The 24451-nt window shown below is 35.7% G+C and overlaps 1 protein-coding gene across 1 annotated transcript in view; it reads right to left on the reverse strand.

The window, feature by feature from the left end:
- Positions 1-24451, reverse strand: part of LOC114239299 (G protein-coupled receptor moody) — a 103141-nt gene that overhangs the window by 39165 nt on the left and 39525 nt on the right. Inside the window, exon 2 of the mRNA XM_089734565.1 lies at positions 22945-22985. The gene's annotated coding sequence lies outside the window, so the exon portion shown is untranslated. The remainder of the gene's footprint in view (positions 1-22944; positions 22986-24451) is intronic.

The following is a 24451-nucleotide window of genomic DNA, read 5'->3' on the forward strand; positions in this document are numbered from 1 at the left end:
TTTACAATCATTTGTTTAGGTCGTCGTGGCTTAAAGAACAAGACGCACGGTGCATTCATATTGAGTAGTAATGGGAATACCGACATTGACGTTAACGCGAATAAAATTATAACAAAACATAGTTCATCGGATTGCGTTTTCAATTATGGCGACCAATCTTATAGGGCTGACGGCGGTCTTTCTCTTTTCTCACTTTTCAAGAAGGGGTCCATGTGTTTTTTGTTTACCAGCGGACCACCTTGGTTGTCCACGGATGTATCAGTATAACTACCGAGTTCTGGAAGTAAATTACAGCTATTGTATACGTATATGTATAGGCAACAAGCTTTATATTGTATTTAATCCGTTTTAGTATTGTATATTAAAGTTCTTCGTTTAGAAGCGACGGACTTTCGGTTAAAATTTTTTAACTCATAATTCGTCCTCTTAAGGGAACGATTTTGAAAATAGCCGATATGTACGTGTACATTTATTTCCATGAACAAGTCTCAAACGTAATAAATACAGCTCTACGAAAATACCTTAACAAAAAATACGAATAAACATTTCATTTCTAAAATTAATAACGATCGAGAGTGCTTTAAGAATCTTTAATATAAATTTCAATCATAATATTTACATGAGCTCATAATAATTATCTAACAAGCATTAAATATAAACTAGTTTCGCTTTGAAAAAGCTGTAAAGGAGCTTTATTATTAAGATTAAATAAACAGCGTTAAGCTTGTAGATACAAGATGAAATATTGTTAGCCTCGCCAGACAGACATCTAGATATCTAGGACAGATCAACTAGGACATTGTCCGTATTAATAGACACGGAGCTTCTTTCTGACTATTCAACGTCTTTCTAAAAATGTTATACGATTTTTTATTTTTTATTGCTTAGATGTGTGGACGAGCTCACAGCCCACCTGGTGTTAAGTGGTTACTGGAGCCCATAGACATCTACAACGTAAATGCGCCACACACCTTGAGATATAGTTCTAAGGTCTCAGTATAGTCACAACGGCCGCCCCACCCTTCAAACCGAAACGCATTACTGCTTCACGGCAGAAATAGGCGGGGCGGTGGTACCTACCCGTGCGGACTCACAAGAGGTCCTACCACCAGTAATTACGCAAATTATAATTTTGCGGGTTTGATTTTTATTGCACGATGTTATTCCTTCACCGTGGAAGTCAATCGTGAACATTTGCTGAGTACGTATTTCATTAGAAAAATTGGTACCCGCCAGCGGGATTCGAACACCGGTGCATCGCTCGACACGAATGCACCGGACGTCTTATCCTTTGGGCCACGACGACTTCAAAACGTATTTTAAATCACAGCGCGTTATTATTACGCATTCCTATTAGCCTTTTAGAGTTTTCCCTACTTAATTGTTGATAGCCTGCGGGGCTATTGCTCCGCTGAATCTATTACCGGTTCGGAATCGCGACCCACTGAGAAGATCCGGCGAGGAACTCAGTGGGTAAGCTTTAGAGTGCAAAAATAATGTTTTTTTTATTGCCCTTGTAGACAGACGAGCATACGGCTCACCTGATGATGAGTGGTTACCATCGTCCATGAACTTCAGCAATACTAGGGGCAGAGCCAAGCCGCTGCCTACCGTAAATACCTATAATATGTACAATTTTTTTCTATATAAATAAACAAGGTGTATTTAAAGCTCCCAAGTGATAAAACCTGGAAATTTTAGATACGTGATTTAAAAAACATAATTAGTGACAACCCTATGAGAATATTACATTTCATTACGTTGTGTTTGTTTGCATTGCACGAAATGTAAAAATTAAAAGTAGAAGACGCGAGGTCAACGGTCTCGAGGGAGCTCAAGAAGCGATCGATCGTTTGCTTTACATTGCCGCTCCATGGAATGTACAACATAGATAAAATTTTAAAAGAAAAACAATAGGCAGTATGTTGGTGTCTGTACCATCCCCCGGTGAAGGTCAAGGGGCGACCTGAGGGGGTAGAGGCCGCGCGGCGCGCTACCAACATTCTAGCGCGCTGCCAAGGAGTATCTATAATAGAGAAACCGGTTGGCGGTGTATCGCGTCCCGACCCGGCAGGCTGGTTCTGGTCCAGCGGGGTATTGCGGGACACCAGCGGCACCGTCTGGGTGGCCTGATGGGCTGCCGTACCGAGACGGCCGACGTTTCAGAGCCTTCGATTCACCTCGAAGGCTCCGTCGGCCGGGCGTCCTTGGGGTGAGCTGCGCTGTCTAGCTGCAGTGTTGACCGCGATAGCCCCTCTACCTCATCCGGGTTCTGGCCTCGGAGGGGATCGGACGTCGGGTGTAAGAGTGCAGGGGAGTCGTTTAATGGGTGGGCCCTAAAACTCCTTGGGCCCGCGGCCTGCCTACAATACCTTGCAGACCGTTGAGTCCCACATACCCCGCGCGCCCCCTAAGCGCGGGGACCTCGTAGGAGGTACGGCCACCGGCCCTGGTCTGTACCATATGGGCTTGCAATATGCTATACCACCAATAAAATAGCTTGGAAATGACCAGCGCTCTAGTATTTTCTTCTATTTTCATGATTCATAGATATCATTTAAACTGTTATACGGCTTAATCTCACTTTTTTTAATGGCCTTATTCCGACGGCCAGCTGAGTCTATCGAGAAACTTGTTGTTCAGGGTAGGGTCAATGGTAAGAGATCTCGTGGACGAATCCCCATGCGCTGGACTGATCAGGTGAAAGATCTTACTGAAACCCCACTTAACGAGTGTGTGCGCCGGGCCTCGGTTCGCAAACTATGGAAAATATCTGTCAAGTCTTTAATAAGTAAGAATTCCACATGACTACGACTGCTCTGCCAAGAGCAACCGATTATGATGATGATATTCCGATGTTTCGAACACTTGATAGCTGTCGTGGTCACGGACGACTAAGGTGTCATTTGAATAAGGCACTAACTACCGTCTATTTAAAAAAAAAATATCGACGCTTGAAAGGCAAACGTGGCTAAGCGACAATGCGTGAACTTTACAGTAGACTAATTTTAAGTTGAAATACCTGAAAACAAAATTTATTTTAACGAATCTAGCTGTAGTAGAATCTAGCTAGTAGCTGTAGGATTGAAATGATTTTAAATGACCTAGAAATATATATTTTTTGCGCATCGAGTATGGTTCTTGCCTATCATTTATGTACAAAGCAGTTATTGTCGCTTAGCCACGTTTGCCTTTCAAGCGTCGATATTTATTGATATTTTACGTTTCATTTCACACAGAAAGTAAACTATTGTTAACATCGGATAGTATGTATAATGACAATAAAAAAAAGGTTAGATTTGACTGTAAAGGTAGTTTTACCCAACATTAGTTCAACAGGGTCCGGGAATGATAACAAGAACATTAGGCTGAATAGGCAACGTGTATAAATACGAATTTACTGGTATCTGACATAGGTTTTTTATTGCCCTCGTAGGCAGACGAGCGTACGGCCCACCTGATGGTGAGTGGTTACCGTCGCCCATGGACTTCAGCAATGTCAGGGGCAGAGCCAAGCCGCTGCCTACCGATTGATCTTACCTTTTTTTTATTGCTTGGATGGGTGGACGAGCTCACAGTCCACCTGGTGTTAAGTGGTCACTGGAGCCCATAGACATCTACAACGTAAATGCACCACCCACTTTGAGATATAAGTTCTAAGGTCTCAAGTATAGTTAAAACGGCTGCCCCACCCTTCAAACCGAAACACATTACTGCTTCACGGCAGAAATAGGCAGGGTGATGGTACCTACCTGTGCGGACTCACAAGAGGTCCTACCACCAGTAATTATGCAAATTATAATTTTGCGGGTTTGATTTTTATTACACGATCTTATCCCTTCACCGTAGAAGTAAATTTCATCAGAAAAATTGGTACCCGCTTGAGATTCGAACACCGATGCATTGTTCAACACAAATGCACCGGACGTCTTATTCTTTAGGCCACGACGACTTACATTAAGCCACAACGACTTACCTTGCCTAGGTACCTTGACCCGATCACTGGGAGTCATTAAAGAACCATTAAGAAATTGAACACTGACTCAGTGTTCGCAGCCTATAATAATGCGCGTCTCATGACCTCTGTATCATTTTTCATATATATTTCTGATAAAATCGCTCCTAAGGGTCTCGTTCAAGTAATGCTACCTCGGTACATTTATCAACCGGAACAAGTGAGGCAGTTTGTCGATAACATGGTCCATAAATTCTTCTAATATTCCAGCCTTATAGAATACTGTTCTAGATTTAAAGTTGAGTAAAATTTTAATTTTTTTTTTTCATATCGAATAAAGTACAACGTTCCACCAATCCTTGCAATTGAATGTAAATAATATAATAATAATAATAATAAAACTCATTTATTGCCTTTCACATCACAGAAAATAAAATGGAATACAAATAAAAGAAAAGAAAAAAAAAGAGAAAAAGGCAAAAGGCTCAGCTATTGCTGTTCGAGGTTGATAAATCGAACAGCGCTGATTTTCAGTCACCCCCGTTTCCCCCTGGTTCTTTGCGGGAATGAAGGCTAATTACGTGTGTACATACTATACTATAGTATGTACACACATACTTTATTATAGTATACTATAATAAAATAAATATAGATAAACTAGTATTTACATGCGGCTTCGCGTAAATGTCGCAACATTACTTTTTCTCTGAAAGAAACGTACCTTATTTCCTACAAGCTTTTGCCCGCGACTCCGTCCGCGTGGAATAGTTACTTTGGCATAACGCTAAATTTTACCCCCCGCTTCATTTACGTAGAAAGTGAAAATATTTTTGAATTATAGAATGTTAAGGAAGCTATTTAAACCCCTATTTTGAAACATTCTTTATTGGTGCTCCACTTGTATTGGTCTTACCGTGGAGTTGTATAGCCTATATATAACCTTCCTCAATAAATAGGCTATTTAACACTGAAAGAATTTTCAAGAATTTTCATGAATCAAATCGAACAAGTAGTTCCTGAAATTAGCGCGTTCAAACAATAAAACTCTTCCGCTTTATAATATTAGTATAAATTCTGTATGCCCGACGACGTGTATGCAAAATTTTTTGAACATCATAGGCATTTGGGCAGTTAAAATGTAAGAGCGTAATAAACAAACTCGTTTACGCTATTATGATTACATACAATGACATATAAGGTTGTATTGAATTTATTGAATTGAGTACGCGGGCGTTGCTCATCATTCATTAAACTAAACTTCCGCTCAATCAAAAGAACGATGAAAAAACGCAGGAATGAAAATTGAGCATTCCGAATCTATGATTTACATAGTGTAGTTAGGTATATGACGCATTTGTTTCGTATGTAGAGACACAGCACAAAAGAAAATCCTATAATCGGTAATGGAACGAACGTCTGTTATTTTTGTGTATGTATTTAGTTAATGAAGTCGTCGTGGCCTAAAGGATAAGACGTCCGGTGCATTCGTATGCAGCGATGCACCGGTGTTCGAATCCCGCAGGCGGGTACCAATTTTTCTATTGAAATGCGTACTCAACAAATGTTCACGATTGACTTCCACGGTGAAGGAATAACATCGTGTAATAAAAATCAAACCCGCAAAATTATAATTTGCGTAATTACTGGTGGCAGGACCTCTTGGGAGTCCGCACGGGTAGGTACCACCGCCCTGCCTATTTCTGCCGTGAAGCAGTAATGCGTTTCGGTTCGAAGGGTGGGGTAGCCGTTGTAACTATACTGAGACCTTAGAACTTATATCTCAAGGTGGGTGGCGCATTTACGCTGTAGATGTCTATGGGCTCCAGTAACCACTTAACATCAGGTGGGCTGTGGGCTCGTCCATCCATCTAAGCAATAAAAATAATAATAATAATAATATAGCAGCATTTAGTATATTTAGCTAGTCTTTCTGTAAAAAATTATACAAATTAGGATTACCTCTCATCAAAAACTCCAGAAAATTTAATCTACAGTAGTGAATAAATCCAATGTATAATCCCCTTAATCGAGATGACGGAAAATTCGCTCTACAATAATAATTTTCTCGTTCAACGATGAGTTTGGGGTTTTCACTTGAAATTCTAAAGCAATTTGTTTGAGTGGTATTTAATTTGTCCTGGTGGTATATCACAAAACAATAAGTTTTAATTCTGCCGTTATAAAAAAAAAAACTCTTCGGCTATCATGTTTATTAGCGACAGACACGATGTAATCTAATTTGCCAATCTAATGGACGGAAGGACATTAGGCGGATGGGAATAAGTATCCACTAGCGTAGATAAAAGTCTTAAGTTTTTATGTTGTTTCCTTATTTATTGCGTAGTTACTTTTGTTTTTTTTTTGTGTTGCTTGTTTGACTAACGCGTTCCGTTAGCTGTTCTAATTTGAAAATCGTTACAGCTCATTTTGTACGAACGCTTCAATTTTAAATACTATTAAACGGTGCGCCTTAGTCAAAGGCGGGGTGGTGGTACCTACCCGTGCGGACTCCCAAGAGGTCCTACCACCAGTGATTACGCAAGTTATAATTTTGCGGGTTTGATTTTTATTACACGATGTTATTCCTTCACCGTCGAAGTCAATCGTGAACATTTGTTAAGTACGTATTTCATTAGAAAAATTGGTACCCGCCTGCGGGATTCGAACACCGGTGCATCGCTACATACGAATGCACCGGACGTCTTATCCTTAAGGCCACAACGACTTCAAGACTTATGTCACAATGGAAGCAATACAAACATATTCGTAACACATAATGTTTCATTCGTATTATTAATTGTTTTTTAGATACATTATCGGATCGACTGTCTTAAAACTGGACCGGTCGATAGAAAAACCTCGGCTTAATTGCGTTAGAGATGTGGCGTTGTATGCATTTGGCACGCGCGATATATTTCTGTTCAGAACAGCATTGAACAGGATAAAGCCGTAGATTATTCAACGATAGGAATGCAATCGTAAAATAAAATAATTAATAAATAAAATAGACAAGAATAACGCCGAGAGTTTACACTATGTGAAAGCTTTTATGTGGATTGCGGTGTGCTTTCAAGAATTGATTGAAAGTAATTTTTCAGTATATGTCAATATCGACCAGCTACAGTGATCACATATATACAATAAGATCTTAAAGCTTGCTGTCTCGGAATATAACTCAGGAAAACTGTTTTATAATATTACGTTGAAGTTAAAATAAAAAAAATCACCGTAATGTTAACCTAAGTAATTTGAAATAGCAAACAAACAACATCCATTCTCGATTCCGCATCATTTTGTTTTCAGTTTTAGTACCTAAGCTTGTACGATTCCTGAACATTCTTCGAGGGGAAGCGTTCGCGATGTTTTCTTGACAAAGGACCTGATAAATGTGCTATAAAGATGTAGAAACAACGGAATCCATACAGTTACCTTTCGCGAAGATGAAATGTGGCGTGAATGAAATATTATTGTTTATCTATATGTTTGTTATAGGTAAACAATAATATATTTATTGTAGTTATACCTTTGGGTGAATCGAGTTCGTTGCAAGAGTTATGTGAAACACCTTTTTGTGTTCCATTCAAAAATAGCTTCTTTTAGAAATCTGATCAAATAAATAAGCACACTTATAAATTACTAAAAAAATCCTTTTATTTTATAGGGTGTCTTCTACACATTGTTATTTGGACATTGATATTTAAAATGGATGGACATTGATATTTAAAAAAAAGTTAATTTAACGATTGTATTAGAAAAATATTTTAAAATTTTTATTTTGTATGAAGTTTAATAATTAAAATTTCAGACAGGAATATGTTCATAATTCATAAAAAATATAGTTGTGCAAGTAAATATAATTTTGAAATAGATTTATACTAAACACTGTACATATTTTAAACGAAATTGGATTAAAAAGTAACAATTAAGTTATAGCAACAATATTATAGACTACCAATTGAATAGATGACATAATACTCGCACTTCAAGACCAGACGAAAGGGACCAGATGGTCGCAATTGTGAAAAAGCATATCTGCTATACAACTATATAATCCTAAGTCAGCTCGTTACTGCAAAACGTAGTAAATGAAGCACGAATGAATAATTGGACATATTTGTCATGACGCCTCAACGCTGTGAAGTCGGCTTGTTCAGCTTGAATTATAACATTTTGCTACCAGATATCTAATCATCTACTCGTAATGTAATAAAAAAAAAGCTGTGCAGTGTTGTGGAACACCGGATAGGAACGAAGTTCCTTATTGTAAAGAATATTAATTTTAAGTTCTATTCGAGACATAAAGAAAATAAAACTGGAGGTTTCGCAACAACCCACGGTCATTCGGTAACGTACGAACTTATTGTGGTACACTTCATTCACGGTTGTTTGCATAAGAGGAAGTGTATTGCGCAAACGAACGCTCTGAGATCGTGGTCAATGAATGATAAAAAAATATGTTATTTTTTGTACGTTATTACAAAGTTAAGTCGTACACTGTGCGCATTACTAATTTGTACGTTATTACAAAGTTAAGCGGTACACTGTGTGCATTACTAATGAAAATCTTACGTTATGGACGTTTTTTCCCGGTTAGGGTACATCCCCCGCATCGTCCCATAAGGAACTCCGTTCCAAAAAACAAATAAAATTTTATTGGTTCATATTTGAATCATCTGCACGTCTGTTATCCAATTGAGTCGAAACTTCGGATAGCCGATGTTGTCACTTTTGGCCTGGGATATATATATATCAGAGAGTGACACAAGGAACTCCTTAACCCGGGAAAATACAAAGCGATTAAATCAGAATTTCAATTGCTTTTGTTCCAATTGTTTCAATCTATACTTAATATTATAAAGAGGAAAGATTTGTTTGTTTGTTTCGAATAGGCTCCGAAACTACTGGACCGATTTGAAAAATTCTTTTTCCATTAGAAGCGGACATTGTCCCTGATGAACATAGGCTACTTTTTTTTAAAAAAATATATATTTTATTTTGTTGGTTTCATGTGTGTTTTAATGTTTCCGAAGCGAAGCGAGGGCGGGTCGCTAGTTGGTTTATAAGATTGCAATATGTATTTTTGTCACAATGAGGTAAAACAAAAAGTAGATGGCGATTGTGATCTTTAAATAGAAGAGTAGTTCCTTTGTTTATTCTATACGTTTTTATATGTACTTCGCATTGTCGTGAAAATAGCTTATACTCCTATATACTTAAGACACAATGACAAAAGAAATTTTCTCCACATTCACAAAGTGCTACATTGACTTTATGAATGTGGGAGACATTTCTGAAAATACGACATTAATGTGATAAGTAAACCAAAATTAAATATTTTAAGGAACAAGAGAATAAAGTTAGTATAATGTTTAACTTATTGTGTATACATAGTTATATATATTATATACATAGTATATTTATATATTAAAGTTACTTTAAGTTTAATTACTTTAATTAATTACGACTGTGTAGACTTTTGCGACTGTGCCTTTGGTGACCATATAATTCTTTTTTTTTTTTTTTTTTCATCTAAGCAATAAAAAAAATATGTTTTATGGTCACCAAAGGCACAGTCGCAAAATATCAATAAGTCAATTTGTTAATAATATAAGCATTTCTTATCGACAATCCTATATTTCTTTTAGTTTTGTATTGATTTCCAATGTAAGTATTAAAAATTAAAAATTTTCTAATATTCACATTCGTATTGAGAACATTTCAAAAAAAAGGAAAATATATTGAACAACATCTTAATTGTGAATTTGATCGCGTTCATTGTAAATATCTTTCACTAAAGTAACTTAATTATTCGTGAATAGTAAGCTATGTTGTGTGTCTATTTATATCAACATTACTTAACGTTGGTATATAGCAGTCGAAATATCATGGATTCTGTTATTAATTTTGAAAAAAAATTAATATTTATCATGAACAAACGTTTTTATTAAATTTTTACGCAGAGTCAATGTTTGGCAGAAAATTTGATTAAATCAATCTGAAGAGGAATCTATAGTGTGTTTCTGATATTTATTAATAACATTCAAGCCGAGATATGAGAAAAAGAAAGTTCAATGATTTTTGAATGGAACATTTAACAATAAATAAGCGGATCTCAATCTATTCAATGGAAATAAAACGCGGTTTACGTGAAGATATTAAATCATTTAGAATATTATGCAAAGTGCTTTCTAAATAGTTGCTTTTAGCATTGTAATAATTCAAAATAACATATTTAAACCAAAATGTTCTACAGTATGTTTTACAAGATAATTTTTCCGGATTTACGATGAATTGACCCACGTAAAACCGTTACGTAGGTATTTCGTAGGAAATATTATTTAGTATTAACGTGTAAAAATATTTATTTACTAGCTTGTAAATAAATCTTCGACGGTACAAAAGCAGAGATTCGAATGTAAACATATAACTTTGTATAAGTTATGCATTTCGTCCGTGGGCAGTAGTATGACGTCAAACTCGTATATTGTGTACACAGCTTATGTACAATTGTACACACACGCGACCTCCGTGGTTTCAGGCCGGTACTTTACAAGAACGTTTCCAGAGATTTATCGCACACTACCGAAAATAGTTTTTATGGATTTCTTTTTATACAGGTCGATTAATAGTAAATCGATTTAAGAACTATATCGATTCGTATGTACAATTATTAACTTGCAATAATCGAACTTATGTACTATAATTATAAGTACCGCTCTTCTTATAAGGCAAGGTTCTTGCACGCTGAATGCTAGATATTCTAGTGAAAGCGCTGGTGGTAGGAACTCTTGTGAGTCCGCGCGGGTTGGTACCACCACCCTGCCTATTTCTGCCGTGAACCAGTAATGCGTTTCGGTTTGAAGGGTGGGGCAGCCGTTATAACTATACTCGAGATCTTAGAACTTATATCTCAAAGTGGGTGGCGCATTTACGTTGTGGATGTCTATGGGCTCCAGTAACCACTTAACACCAGGTGGGCTATGAGCTCGTGAACCCATCTAAGCAAAAAAAAACAAAAAAAAACGCAGATTTAGTCTAAATTTTTTCACACGTATTGCATAAGTAAACATTTTGAACACTTATTTTTATCTGGTCTGGTCAAAGTCGTCATAGCTTAGAGAAATGGCGGCTCGTGTACTTTTATTAAGCGATGTCTATATTGTGGATCAAAACTCGTGGGCAGCTCCAAAATACAGAACTTTACAAACTACCGTACTTTTTCGAAAGTTATTTATTTAGTGCGATCGTGCATTGTACCAGTTTTAGCAGCACATATAACACATGTCACATATCTCCATCCTCAGGCACATTAGTATTCTCAAACTTCCGTCTTTAAAACCCAATAACATTATATATCAGAAGAGACGAGAAATCTTTTAACTACAAAGGAAAATAAATTTGATGTAAGGCTTTCGATCCACGTTTGTGTTTTCGCGTTCAATAATTTGGAGAGAAATTCTTTTCTTGTAAAAGAAAAATCGGTACATAAGCGAACTTAATGATATAGAACGTTATCTCTATAAAAAACTAGAGGTCCCGCAGTAGTCGAAATTCGACTACAATATAAACTCTTCTATAATCACAAATTTCGTCAAGACTACACTATAAAAAATATTAACAAAGACAAATAATATTTAATCTATTCTCAATTTGACAGCAGGCGTCAAGAACAAAAGTTTGACAATAAATAGTTTGCGTGTGTGCGTCAAATACATGGTAAGTAGTGTGTGTAATGTTTTCTTTATTGATTTAATGTATTTTTTATGCATTATTTAAAAAAAAAAATTCGCATTGTGCACTTCTTCTCTATATTCTCTATAAGTGTGGAAAATTTCATACTCCTCCGTCCGCGCAATTTTCGTAAAAAGGGATACAAAGTTTTTGCTTCACGTATTAATATATAGATGGGTAATGTGTTATAAACAATCTACGTTGATCATCCTTTATAGGTCACACACGTCTGTACAACAATAGCGTTGTCAGCTTCATAAAAGAAAACAATGTTGAAGTACTTATATTGTAACCGAGTTGACTGTTATAGGACGAAATTCATGTTAAATTTTGAAACATTAAGAGCAGACGCCCGGTTTTGTGTAAAGAAGTTTTAAGTAGATGGGGAAGTTTAATCGTTTTTGTTGTCGTTTTGTTCTGACGCTAACCGTACGGTCTTTGGGGCGCGCTGCGACTTGAAAGGGTTACGAACGCTTGAAATTATCGCCTATTTACTTTAAAGTATAATTTGTGTACATTTTTTTGGAACGAAGTTCCTTATGGGACGGAGAGTTTTCCCTAACCGGGAAAAAACGTCCGTAACGTAATATTTTTATTAGTAATGCACACAGTGTACGACTTAGCTTTGTAATAACGTACAAAAAATAACATATTTTTTTATCATTCATTGACCACGATCTGAGAGCGTTCGTTTGCGCTATACACTAACTCTTATGCAAACAACCGTGAATGAAGTGTACCACAATAAGTTCGCACGTTACCGAATGACCGTGGGTTGTTGCGAAACCTCCAGTTTTATTTTCTTTATACCTGGAATAGAACTTAAAATTAACGCTCCTATCCGGTGTCCCACGACACCACACATCTTTTGCTGCTTAGATGGATGGACAAGCTCCCAGTCCACCTGGTGTTAAGTGGTTACTGGAGCCCATAAGCATGTACAACGTAAATGTGCCACCCACCTTGAGATATAAGTTCTAAGATCTCAGTATGGTTACAACGGCTGCCCCGCCCTTCAAACCGAAACGAATTACTGCTTTACGTGAGAAATAGGCAGGGTGGTGGTACCTACCCGTGCGGACTCACAAGAGGTCCTACCACCAGTCAAAACATTACAATACATTTTTATTTGTAAGCATTTTAGATTAAGACATCTTATTTGTGTGTCGAATTCTCGATTAAGGTTTTTAAAGCATCTAATTTGTTTAAATAATTATGTCAGTGATTTATGTTTATGAATAAAGTTTTCTTGGATACAAATATCGAGTGATAATTCACGACGAGTCACGATTTCTCAAATCAATCGATTGGCCTGCGAAGCGTGGTCTTGAAAGTTTATGAATTGACGTAAGGAGCGATAAACTTATTTTTATCATTCCGTCACTGTAGGAACCGTCATTTCCACCGATCATTATTATGACATCATTCGGTAAACAATAAGCTGTATTAGTTCCGCATCGAAAATTATTACGTGATAACAAAACGAAGTTACTTCATAGGCATTTCAATCATGTGGCAGGCAACTGTTTTGATGTTTTAATACCAAAGTCAGGAGTTCCTCTGGATTCCGCGAAAGTTCCTATAATCCAGCGAAACGAAATTAGTGTTTCTGAATTTAGGTTATATTTTGTGATGTTTTAATAAAGGTGTTTTAAAAAAAATGACTATTGCGTGTAAAGGCAGCTATTGCTTTGGGGAAATAAAATATGAATTTTGATAAAATTTATTTGATTTGAACTTAAAATCTTAGTAAGCTGTGACCATGGAGTTAATAAGTACCTACTACTAACTTACTACTACTACTACTAAATTACTATTAAATACCAACTCTATGGCTGTGACACACACGGAGTGGTGACGTGAAGAATCGCAGTTTAAGCATTTATTTACCCCGCTTGCTAATTACTCCGCCAAAGCCAAACGTAATAGACGAGTACACACACACACTCACACAGCGATCACGGTTTCAACTCACAGGGGACAGAGACCTTACTTACTTTACTGGTAGGACCTCTTGTGAGTCCACACGGGTAGGTACCATCGCCCTGCCTATTTCTGCCGTGAAGCAGTAAAGTCGTCGTGGCCTAACGGATAAGACTTCCGGTGCATTCGTGTTGAGCGATGCACTGGTGTTTGAATCTCAGGCGGGTACCAATTTTTCTAATGAAATACGTACTCAACAAATGTTCACGATTGATTTCCACGGGGAAGGAATAACATCGTGTAATAAAAATGAAACCCGCAAAATTACAATTTGCGTAATTACTGGTAGTAGGACCTCTTGTGAGTCCGCACGAGTAGGTACCACCGCCCTGCCTATTTCTGCCGTGAAGCAGTAATGCGTTTCGGTTTGAAGGGTGGGGCAGCCGTTGTAACTATACTGAGACCTTAGAACTCATATCTCAAGGTGAGTGGCGGCATCTACGTTGTAGATGTCTATGGGCTCCAGTAACCACTTAACACCAGGTGAGCTGTGAGCTCGTTCACTCATCTATGCAAAGAAAAAATAATTAAAAAAAGGCTCCCAAAAATCACTCCTCTCAAATTGATTGTGGTACAATATGACAACACAAAATATGGACGATTAGAATACTTCAATAAATAAATATATGTCGCAGTTTGATTCGACGTGTTTTAATTGAAGACTCAATCACATCCTCAACTTTGGGATCAACATCGAATTATAATACCAACAATCGGGATATCAATATAAATATTTTTTGAAGTGAAACTTCTTTAGGCGCATGAGGGTTAATTTTTTACAGAACGTCACGCAGGCATGCAACGGAAGTGACATCAAACTACTATTGAAATTAAGTACGGTACTTGTCAAATGTTAGTAGTAGTAGTTGTTGTATTTTTCCAACTGGAAAGGCAAATGTATCATACCATACAGCCTAATATTTTAATTTTTTTGTGAAAAATGTTAATAGGAATTGAAATGAAATGAAAAGAATTTGGAACATTAATCAAATAGCATGAAATTAAATTAGTCAATTCAATTGGCAAAATATTAGTCATTTACAATTTTATTTAGAAATCTAAACATAATGTGATTGTCAACACTGAGGTTTGAGATTGACATTTGACAGACTTTTGGCGGGAACATATCTTCCTTTTTCCCTTCCTCTAAGTCTCGGAAATCTAAAGTTTTAGATTTGTATAAATATAAGCAAGACTTATAAATTAGTTCGCCAAAAAAGTTTCACTTCTGACATGTGTACTTTGTACACAACCACTTTTTTTTTATTAAGTCAAATAACAATCAACTTTGTCTAATTCTCAAACAATACAATCAGAATTACAAAATATGATTCATAAATCACATGCGCTTTTAAACTACACTGTCGGTACACGCTGACTTATTAAACATTTTTGTTCTAAATCCAATTTAAATTGATCCTTGTAGTGCCTCTATTTAGCGAGAGTTCGAGGTCCACGTACATCGGAACTATTCACCCACATTAACACTTCTAATGGGGTACGTGATTATTAAAACAGCCGTTTCACACATGTAGTTTGATGTTTGATGTATAATGAGGTCTTCTATGATTTTCAACACACGCCTGTGTATGATTAACGAAGATCCTCTATGCCTTTACAAAGCAATTAGTGTCGTCATTTGTAAGTATAATAGTTATAATTACTAGTGGCCCTGCAGTGGTCTTGGTTCGACTATAATTAATGGAAATTATAAGTTTAAACATTATTATGGTTCTATTGTCAAACACTATTATATTTCGATAATATCATCACAGTATTCGCCAAAACTGCACTATAGATCAATAATATTAATGATAAACAATATTAATCTATTTTCAATTCGACCACAGACTTTAAAAAATAACAAAACTTTCCCAATTGACAGGAAACAAAGAGTATATTTTTATGTTTGTGTTGTGTCAAATACATGGTAGTGTGCGTAATGTTTTCTTTATTGATATATTGTATATTTTATGCATTAATTAAAAAAAATTTAGCATTGTGCACTTCTTCTCAATATTCTCTATAAGCGTGGAAAATTTCATACTCCTCCGTCCGCGTAATTTTCGTAAAAAGGGATACAAAGTTTTTGCTTCACGTATTAATATATAGATTTACTGTTGAAATCTGTAAAATCTGTTTTAAGTGTCTTACTTGTTTTTAATAGTGAAGATAAAGAGATGACATGAAATTAGTGTCGTCTAGAATCCGTAATATCGTACGAGAAAATATTCCCAATATATTCCGACGAGTTCATAGCGCACCATCGAGGAATGCTTCTGCTGTAATGGCATTTCTTAAAAACGCCATGGGAATTTAATAACGAATGCTCCCAGTTATAGTCATGCTTATTTTATGTACCAATTTGATATATAATACATTTCGTGTGCAGCGATGTATTTGGAACAAAGAAATTCTTCTCAGCGATTACACAGCATTCCGAATCGGTGATAAAGTCATGACGATCTGAAAGTCATTTTTGAAGTGAAACTTCTTTAGGCGTATGAGGGTAAAATTTTTACAGAACGTCACGCAGGTATGCAACGGAAGTGACATCAAACTACTATTGAAATTAAGTACTTGTCAAATGTCAGTAGTAGTAGTTGTTGTATTATTCCAACTGAAAAGGCAAATGTATCATACCATACAGCCTAATTTTTTTTTTTTTTTTAAATGTTAATAGGAATTGAAATGAAATGAAAAGAATTTGGAACATTAATCAAATAGCATGAAATTAAATTAGTCAATTCAATTGGCAAAATATTAGTCATTTACAATTTTATTTAGAAATCTAAACCTAATGTGACTGTCAACACTGAGGTTTGAGATTGATATTTGACAGACTTTTGGCAGGAACATATCTTCCTTTTTCCCTTCCTCTAAGTCTCGGAAATCTAAAGTTTTAGATATGTATAAATACATATATAAGCAAGACTTATAAATCAGTTCGCCAAAAAAGTTTCACTTCTGACATAGGTACTTTGTACGCACGCTTTTTTTTTTAAATTTCGTGTGAGTTAGCTGGTTCTCGGCTCACCTGGTGCTAAGTGGTTACTGAAGCCCATAGACATCAACAACTTAAATGCGCCACCCACCTTGAGATATAAGTTGTAAGGTCTCAGTATAGTTGCAACGGCTGCTCCACCCTTCAAGCCGAAACGCATTACTGCTTCACGGCAGAAATAGGTGGGGTGGTGGTACCTACCCGTGCGGACTCACAGGAGGTCCTACCACCAGTAAAATTTGCGAGTGGATTGTGGAAACCAGTAGATTGCGAGTAATGGATATAATTGCTTAGGCCAGAGGGTCATTATAATAATATGCAAAATACGGACACGGGTACGCCTTGGCATTATTAATTGCCTAAATGCGAATAATAAATTTAATTTGAAACCGATATATTTGAAGAAAGAACATGGCTTATGATTAAAATGATAAGTAATGGCGTTCGTGTTAGTTGTCCATTGCGTCTTTGAAAATTTTGTGACAGGTTAAGGGACACGGCGTGTCTTTGAACAATAAGAGAGTTTGTATTAAAACCATACTTATATCGTTTTTAAACCGCGATCTAGAGCTTTGTATTCAAAATTTGTTCGATGTGGAAATTTTATTGGTGCTAGAACGTCTTATGAGTCCGCACGGGTAGGCACCAACGCCCTGCCTGTTTCTGCCGTGAAGCAGTAATGCGTTTCGGTTTGAAGGGTGGGGCAGCTGTTGTACTATACTGAAACCTTAGAAATCATATCTTAAGGTACGTGGCGGAATTTACGTTGTAGGTGTCTATGTGCTCCGGTAACCACTTAACACCAGGTTGGCCGTGAGCTTGTCTATACAACTAAGCCATAATAAAGAAATTGAACCCACGACCCTCGGTGCAACTATTCCGTGGGTGCAACAGTTAGGGGTGCTAACTCCTGCACCACCAAGTCAGTCTTAATTTTAACCTAGTACATACATATGTAGGTTTACTAATAAATTTTAGAAGAATATTTAATAATGCTCTAAAGAATAGATTTCATAATCTTCTGTAGAATTTAACTTATTAACACTAAATATCTTAATAGTTCCTATAAGCGAGTCCCTTATAGTGAGAATTGTATTGCTTTATTAATTATATATTTTTCTGGTCAATAATGAACAACAATTTTATTAATTGATAACAATAAACAATAGTTAGAATAAAAGGGTAAAATTAAATTAAAATTAAGTTTAAATCCTAAGTACGTTTCTTTTTGTTAATTTATATAAAAATAAACTTTTTGTCTTCGCTAAACAAAACTTGTTTTATTTTGTAGTGAACTTGATTCCGCATAAAATTAACCGAATATCGCGTGCGGTAACTGGCACAAATTTGATAGGGCACACACAAATTTGTTCGTGTATCATTATCTAAATTGTATTAGCTAAACTATGTACTATAATACTCGGGGTAAATTAAGTTTATTTCTTTTTTAGCAGACAGTTCTGTTGAAAGGTGTTCTAGTTTGAAAAATAACTCGTAAATGTAAGTTAATGTATTTGCCCGGTAGAGGAAGCAATTTGACAGCATGATAAACATATAAGTTCTTCGCTTTCAGGCAATAACGCTTTTGAAGTTAAGCCCTCCGAGAACTTTCTCAAAATAACCGTTGCAACTAAGTTGCTTTGTGATTGACGTTCTCGTCTGTTGGCTGATGTAGCTCATCGTTGATACGCTGACGAATTCATAAACCTAGATGAGTTTGAAGATTCACAGTTCCGAAATAATAGTTACCTATTACTTCTTAGCCCATAATTTACAGCAGAAACACGTTGGGCAGTATACCGAATTCTTATCAAAGAACAATTATTATTGTATGGGACATTCCTAAATGGAAATCGATTCTGACATTCAATTGGTTCCTGAATACTTAGAAAATTTATCATCTTGTTGTCATCTCTATTATTTGATCTAGATTTTTTTTCATTAAGTCCTAATTTGAAAATAGCTTCATTTGCGAGTGGAAATAAAAAAATTTATTTAAATTATCAAAGTGAATCTAAACAGTCAATGTTGCGCTTCAACCTTGGTCATGTAGGTTATCTTTTTATTACGTTTAATGATTTGAAAAGTTCGTGACTATACTGAGCGGTCAGTACTTAATAGACAGAGATAAGGCTGGCCAACAACGTACTACCTTGAATCGAAATAATTTTGGATATATAAATGAAGTAAGCATCAGTTCAGATATAGTCATTCCGAAAAAATACCACACGATACAAATAGTTTTCGATTTGTGTGTAAATACGTGGCAGTTACTATCCCAATATATTTTTCGGGAAACATAAAGTACATGTAACATAGATACCTACATTTTTCATTATGATTGTATTAAGATCGTTCGAGAGAGAGAGAGAGAGAGTACTCTTCATTGTACCCCAAAAAAAACAATGCGATACATCTAATATATAAAATTCTCGTGTCACGGTGTGCGTAATTGAACTCCTCCGAAACGGCTCGACTGATTTTCGTGAATCTTAGCGTGCATATCGGCCAGGGTAGAGAATCAGACAACATCTATTTTTCATCCCCCTAAATGTTAAGGATGGTCCAACCCTAAATATTTTTTTGATTTTTTAGACAAAATTTTTTGTTTTTCAAAAAAAACATACAACCCTAAATTTTCACCCCTCTACGATCAACCCTTATTTTTATCTGTTAATTAAAAACATTGATTTTTTTTGCAAGAATTTTGTTTTTATTTTAAATCTTATTTAAGGCAACACAACGTTTGCCGGGTTAGCTAGTTAAATATTAAAAATAGTGTTATTGGCGGTCTTATCGCTAAGAGCGTTCTCTTGCAGACAATTCGAGTATTCCCTTCAAATATAACTTCGGTTAACTTTTTTTTCAAACAGCATTAATAAATAATGTGCACCCAACGACACTTGGTAATAAAAATTATGTCTATAAGTAATATGTAGACAAAGACATTCAGAGCCTGCTTTACTGTGTTGGTACATGGACATCTGCAACTTAATACCCCAGAAGCTATGTGCATATGACGTAAGAACATATGCATAGGGTTGGGGCGCTACAAGATAAATCTAATTAATATAATGTTAACGTGCGACGTTATTAAATTTGTAACCGAAAGATTTGTAACCTCAAACCGTAAACCCTTTACTTATTACTAGCTGACCCGCCAGACTTTGTAGTGCCCCAATCGATAAATAAAATACCTAAACTTTTGTCTATACTAATATTATAAATAGGAAAGATTTGTTTGTTTGTTTGTTTCGAATAGGCTCCGAAACTACTGGACCGATTTGAAAAATTATTTTTCCATTAGAAGCCGACATTGTCCCTGATGAACATAGGCTACTTTTTTTTATTTTTTTTTTATTTTTTTTTTTTGGTTTCATGTGTGTTTTACTGTTTCCGAAGCGAAGCGAGGGCGGGTCGCTAGTCTATACTAATATTATAAAGAGGAAAGATTTGTTTGTTTGTTTGTTTCGAATAGGCTCCGAAACTACTGGACCGATTTGAAAAATTCTTTTTCCATTAGAAGCCGACATTGTCCCTGATGAACATAGGCTACTTTTTTTATTTATTTTTTTTTTTTTTTTTTTGGTTTCATGTGTGTTTTAATGTTTCCGAAGCGAAGCGAGGGCGGGTCGCTAGTCTATACTAATATTATAAAGAGGAAAGATTTGTTTGTTTGTTTCGAATAGGCTCCGAAACTACTGGACCGATTTGAAAAATTCTTTTTCCATTAGAAGCCAACATTGTCCCTGATGAACATAGGCTACTTTTTTAAATTTTTTTTTATTAATTTTTTTTGGTTTCATGTGTGTTTAAATGTTTCCGAAGCGAAGCGAGGGCGGGTCGCTAGTGTAAAATAAACTTAAAACAAACAAAAGAGATTGGTCCAACGGGGGGGACATCAAAGGGAAAACAAAATTGTTATTTTTATTAATTTCCGAGCATTTTCATATTTATCTACCTTTTAAACCTTCTCTGGACTTCTACAAATAATTCAAGATCAAAATTAGCCAAATCGGTTCAGCCATTCTCGAGTTTTAGCGTGACCAACGAACAGCAATTCATTTTTATATATAGAGAAGATTAATATCTGATGCTCATAAACTACGAACCTACTTAACATGAAAGCGTTTAATTATTAGCTGCACCATATGAAGTACACACACGGTCGCGTTCCATGTTTTATTTGTTTCCACTGCTTGCTCATTCTCGAATTTATTTTCGTGCCTTTTATTGCCTTATCGGTTTAAGCTCCGTGTGAGATCGGCCGATACAACTCCTTTTATATATACGAAAGTTGTTTTATTGTGGCCACAGAACATTTTAACGCGTGTCTGCTTATCTTATTTGGTAGTTTTAAAAGTTTTGTTTATTTGTGCTTTTTTATTGATACGAACATCTGTTTATGGTGGCTGTTTTGTTAATTTTAACGTCTCATATTAAAATAATATTATAAACGAAACTATTTTAAGCTCTCTTGTGAGCTACCACTCAACAGTATGTGTAAACATTTTGTATAGTAATAAAATTTTGTTCCTTGAAAATTATTTAAGTTCAGTGAGATACTCTATATCCGAAATTATTATACAAAATAGTATTTTAATATAAATCTTCCAAGTTTGCTTTGAGAGCGATTTAGGTTTAAATTTGAACGGGATTTAGGAAAACGAATTTTCAATATTGTTCTTTTTTTTTATTGCTTAGATGGATAGACGAGCTCACAGCCCACCTGGTGTTAAGTGGTTACTGGAGCCCATAGACATCTACAGCGTAAATGCGCCACCCACCTTGAGATATAAGTTCTAAGGTCTCAGTATAGTTACAACGGCTACCCCACCCTTCGAACCGAAACGCATTACTGCTTCACGTCAGAAATAGGCAGGGTGGTGGTACCTACCCGCGCGGACTCACAAGAGGTCCTACCACCAGTGATTACGCAAATTATAATTTTGCAGGTTTGATTTTTATTACACGGTGTTATTCCTTCACCGTGGAAGTCAACCGTGAACATTTGTTGAGTACGTATTTCATTAGAAAAATTGGTACCCGCCTGCGGGATTCGAACACCGGTGCATCGCTACATACGAATGTATCGGGCGTCTTATCTTTTAGGCCACGACGACTTCGTTCATTTAGAAAGCTCCCTATGCGTAACTATTTAAAACATAAAATAAAAAAAACAGTTACCTTGTCTTACTTATTGTTAATTGTGAATTAGATATATTAGTAATAATTATATTCATGCTATTTATCACAAAGAAAATATTTGAATGAAAAAAAAATGAAACACTCGTTTCTTACAATACCATTTCAACCACGCTTAAATTGAAAGCGATGGGTAAGTTCCTAATAAGGCACCCGGGCATAAATAGGTAAAAACGAAAAATAGTACTAACATCACGTCTGTTTGTCAACCGATTTTATTATTACATTAAATAACAATGATAATTTTTAAATGTCAACAGCAAAACACAATAGAATGGAAAATGAATATAAATCTTTAAGTGTCAGTGGTTATGGTCGAATTTCGATGAATCCAAAGGTCTTAGTACATGTTTACAATTTGCTTAACGTTTACAAATAAACTATGAATCGCGTACATATATGAAACGCGTTAGTTAAATAAAATTTTAGTGAAAAAGTGATCCCTATTCAGGGCGCATCGCATTTTCACATATTTTATCTATACCTATACCTATATATATAAAAATGAATTGCTATTCGTTAGTCACGCTAAAACTCGAGAACGGCTGGACTGATTTGGCTAATTTTGGTCTTGAATTATTTGTGGAAGTTCAGAGAAGGTTTAAAAGGTAGATAAATATGAAAATGCTCGGAATTAAATAAAAATAACAATTTTATTTTCCCTTTGATGTGTCCCCCGTCGGACGGATTCCTTTTGTTGGTTTTAAGTTTATTTTATACAAAAGCTTAGGTTTTTTATTTATCGATTTAGGCACTTCGAAGTCTGCCGGGTCAGCTAGTTTAGAATATATTTACAAAAACTAAGTAGCAAAGAATGAATAATTGTTTTTAGGAAGACATGTAGACAGATTTACAAAGTGCCCTTCCATCTGTGAATCTGCATCTCGATTTTTGAGTAGGATTCGTGGAATCTTTGAACTCATGTTCAAAAATGAACATCAGGTGGCTTCGCTAATTTTATATAAAGAAGAATAAAGCATTGATGTCCACAATTTTCTTTATTTTGACAAAATGAAGCTAAGGATGTTAACAGCGAGTATAAAATAATAAAAGTTCACAGACTCACCTCTAGATTGAGCTGAGCTGGATTTATGTCGAAAAGTGCATCTGAAATTAAAATAAAATTTTAGCACAACAGTTATAAGCTCCTGCAAAACCCAGCATCATATTGGAAAAGCTAAGGAAGTTTGAAAATCGATTCGATAGCATTAAATTTAGTAGTGGATCGGAACGTGGGTGTGTTTTTTATGAAAAGTTGCGAATTCTTTAAATAAATATTTTAAATATATATATATTTTTTTTGCTTAGATCGGTGGACAAGCTCACGGTCCACTTAGTGTAAGTGGTTACTGGAGCCCATAGACATCTACGACGTAAATGCGCCACCCACCTTGAGATATAAGTTCTAAGGTCTCAGTATAGTCACAACGGCTGCCCTACCCTTCAAACCGAAACGCATTACTGCTTCACGGCAGAAATGGGCAGGGCGGTGGTAAATACCCGTGCGGTCTCACAAGAGGTCCTACCACCAGTAAAACAAGATATTTTAAATAGACATTTTAAATTGAATTAAAATTAGATATTTTAAATTGAAATCGTTTTTCATGCTATGTTTCTAATTGCTTTGAATTTACCAAATATTCCGCTCTATTTGGTATTAGATAAATTTAATTACAAATCAAATCAAAATCATGGGACTATCAGCTCAGTGAAGGTGGTAAAGTGAATAAAACATACCTTATGCATATTTTGTAAGGAGATTTGATCGGTATAAATTCTTATTTAAGATCACTACATATGTATACAATTTCTGATACTAAAAATTACCGCGGAATGTATAACCGCGTAAAAAGGCGCTGCTTAATCTAAAATTCATATCTATGCAAAATTAATATTCGCGCATGTTCCAAAGCGAGTTGCACAAACGTCTCTCATGATCGTTTCAGTTTCCAGAAAATTCTCAAACTGTAAAGGGGGCCACCCATTCTCGCAATCATTACGTTTAGTTACTACAACCGAAAGCATTCGGAGAAGGCTAGGATCGCACTACTGCATCTTATGGTTGGTAGCTGTTTAAAATTATCTGTACTCATTAAGCCTAAACATGTGAAACTCAAACCAAAATATACAAATATTATATTTATAAATATAATCACGCATGATGTCTCGAGTATTACATTTACAGGTTCGCGCGTCTGAATGACAGAAATACACTATAGTCTTCATTTTGCATTCTCCGTCGTCTTACGATATAAATATCTTCAGAATTTAAAAGACTCACAGCTAAAACTTTGGTGTTTTAAATGGCTTAAAGTATAGATGAGCTTCATATCATCCTTGTATACAACAAAATTCTTGTGTCCACTTTGAGATGTGAGTTCAAAGTCTCAACTGCTACTGTTACACGGCAAAAATGGCTATACTGCTGGAACCCATACGGTCTATAGCTCCAGCCAGAAGCAGCAAAAAGTTTGCGTATTTATCAAAACTTTTATTATATTTGGTTAGAACAATAAGCGATAGTATTAACTATTTGTTTCCATTAGATTCGATCGAAAACTAAGTGTCAGATT

This window comes from Bombyx mandarina, chromosome 18 (genome assembly GCF_030267445.1).
Source record: "Bombyx mandarina strain Sakado chromosome 18, ASM3026744v2".
NCBI classification, from domain to species: Eukaryota; Metazoa; Arthropoda; class Insecta; order Lepidoptera; family Bombycidae; genus Bombyx; species Bombyx mandarina.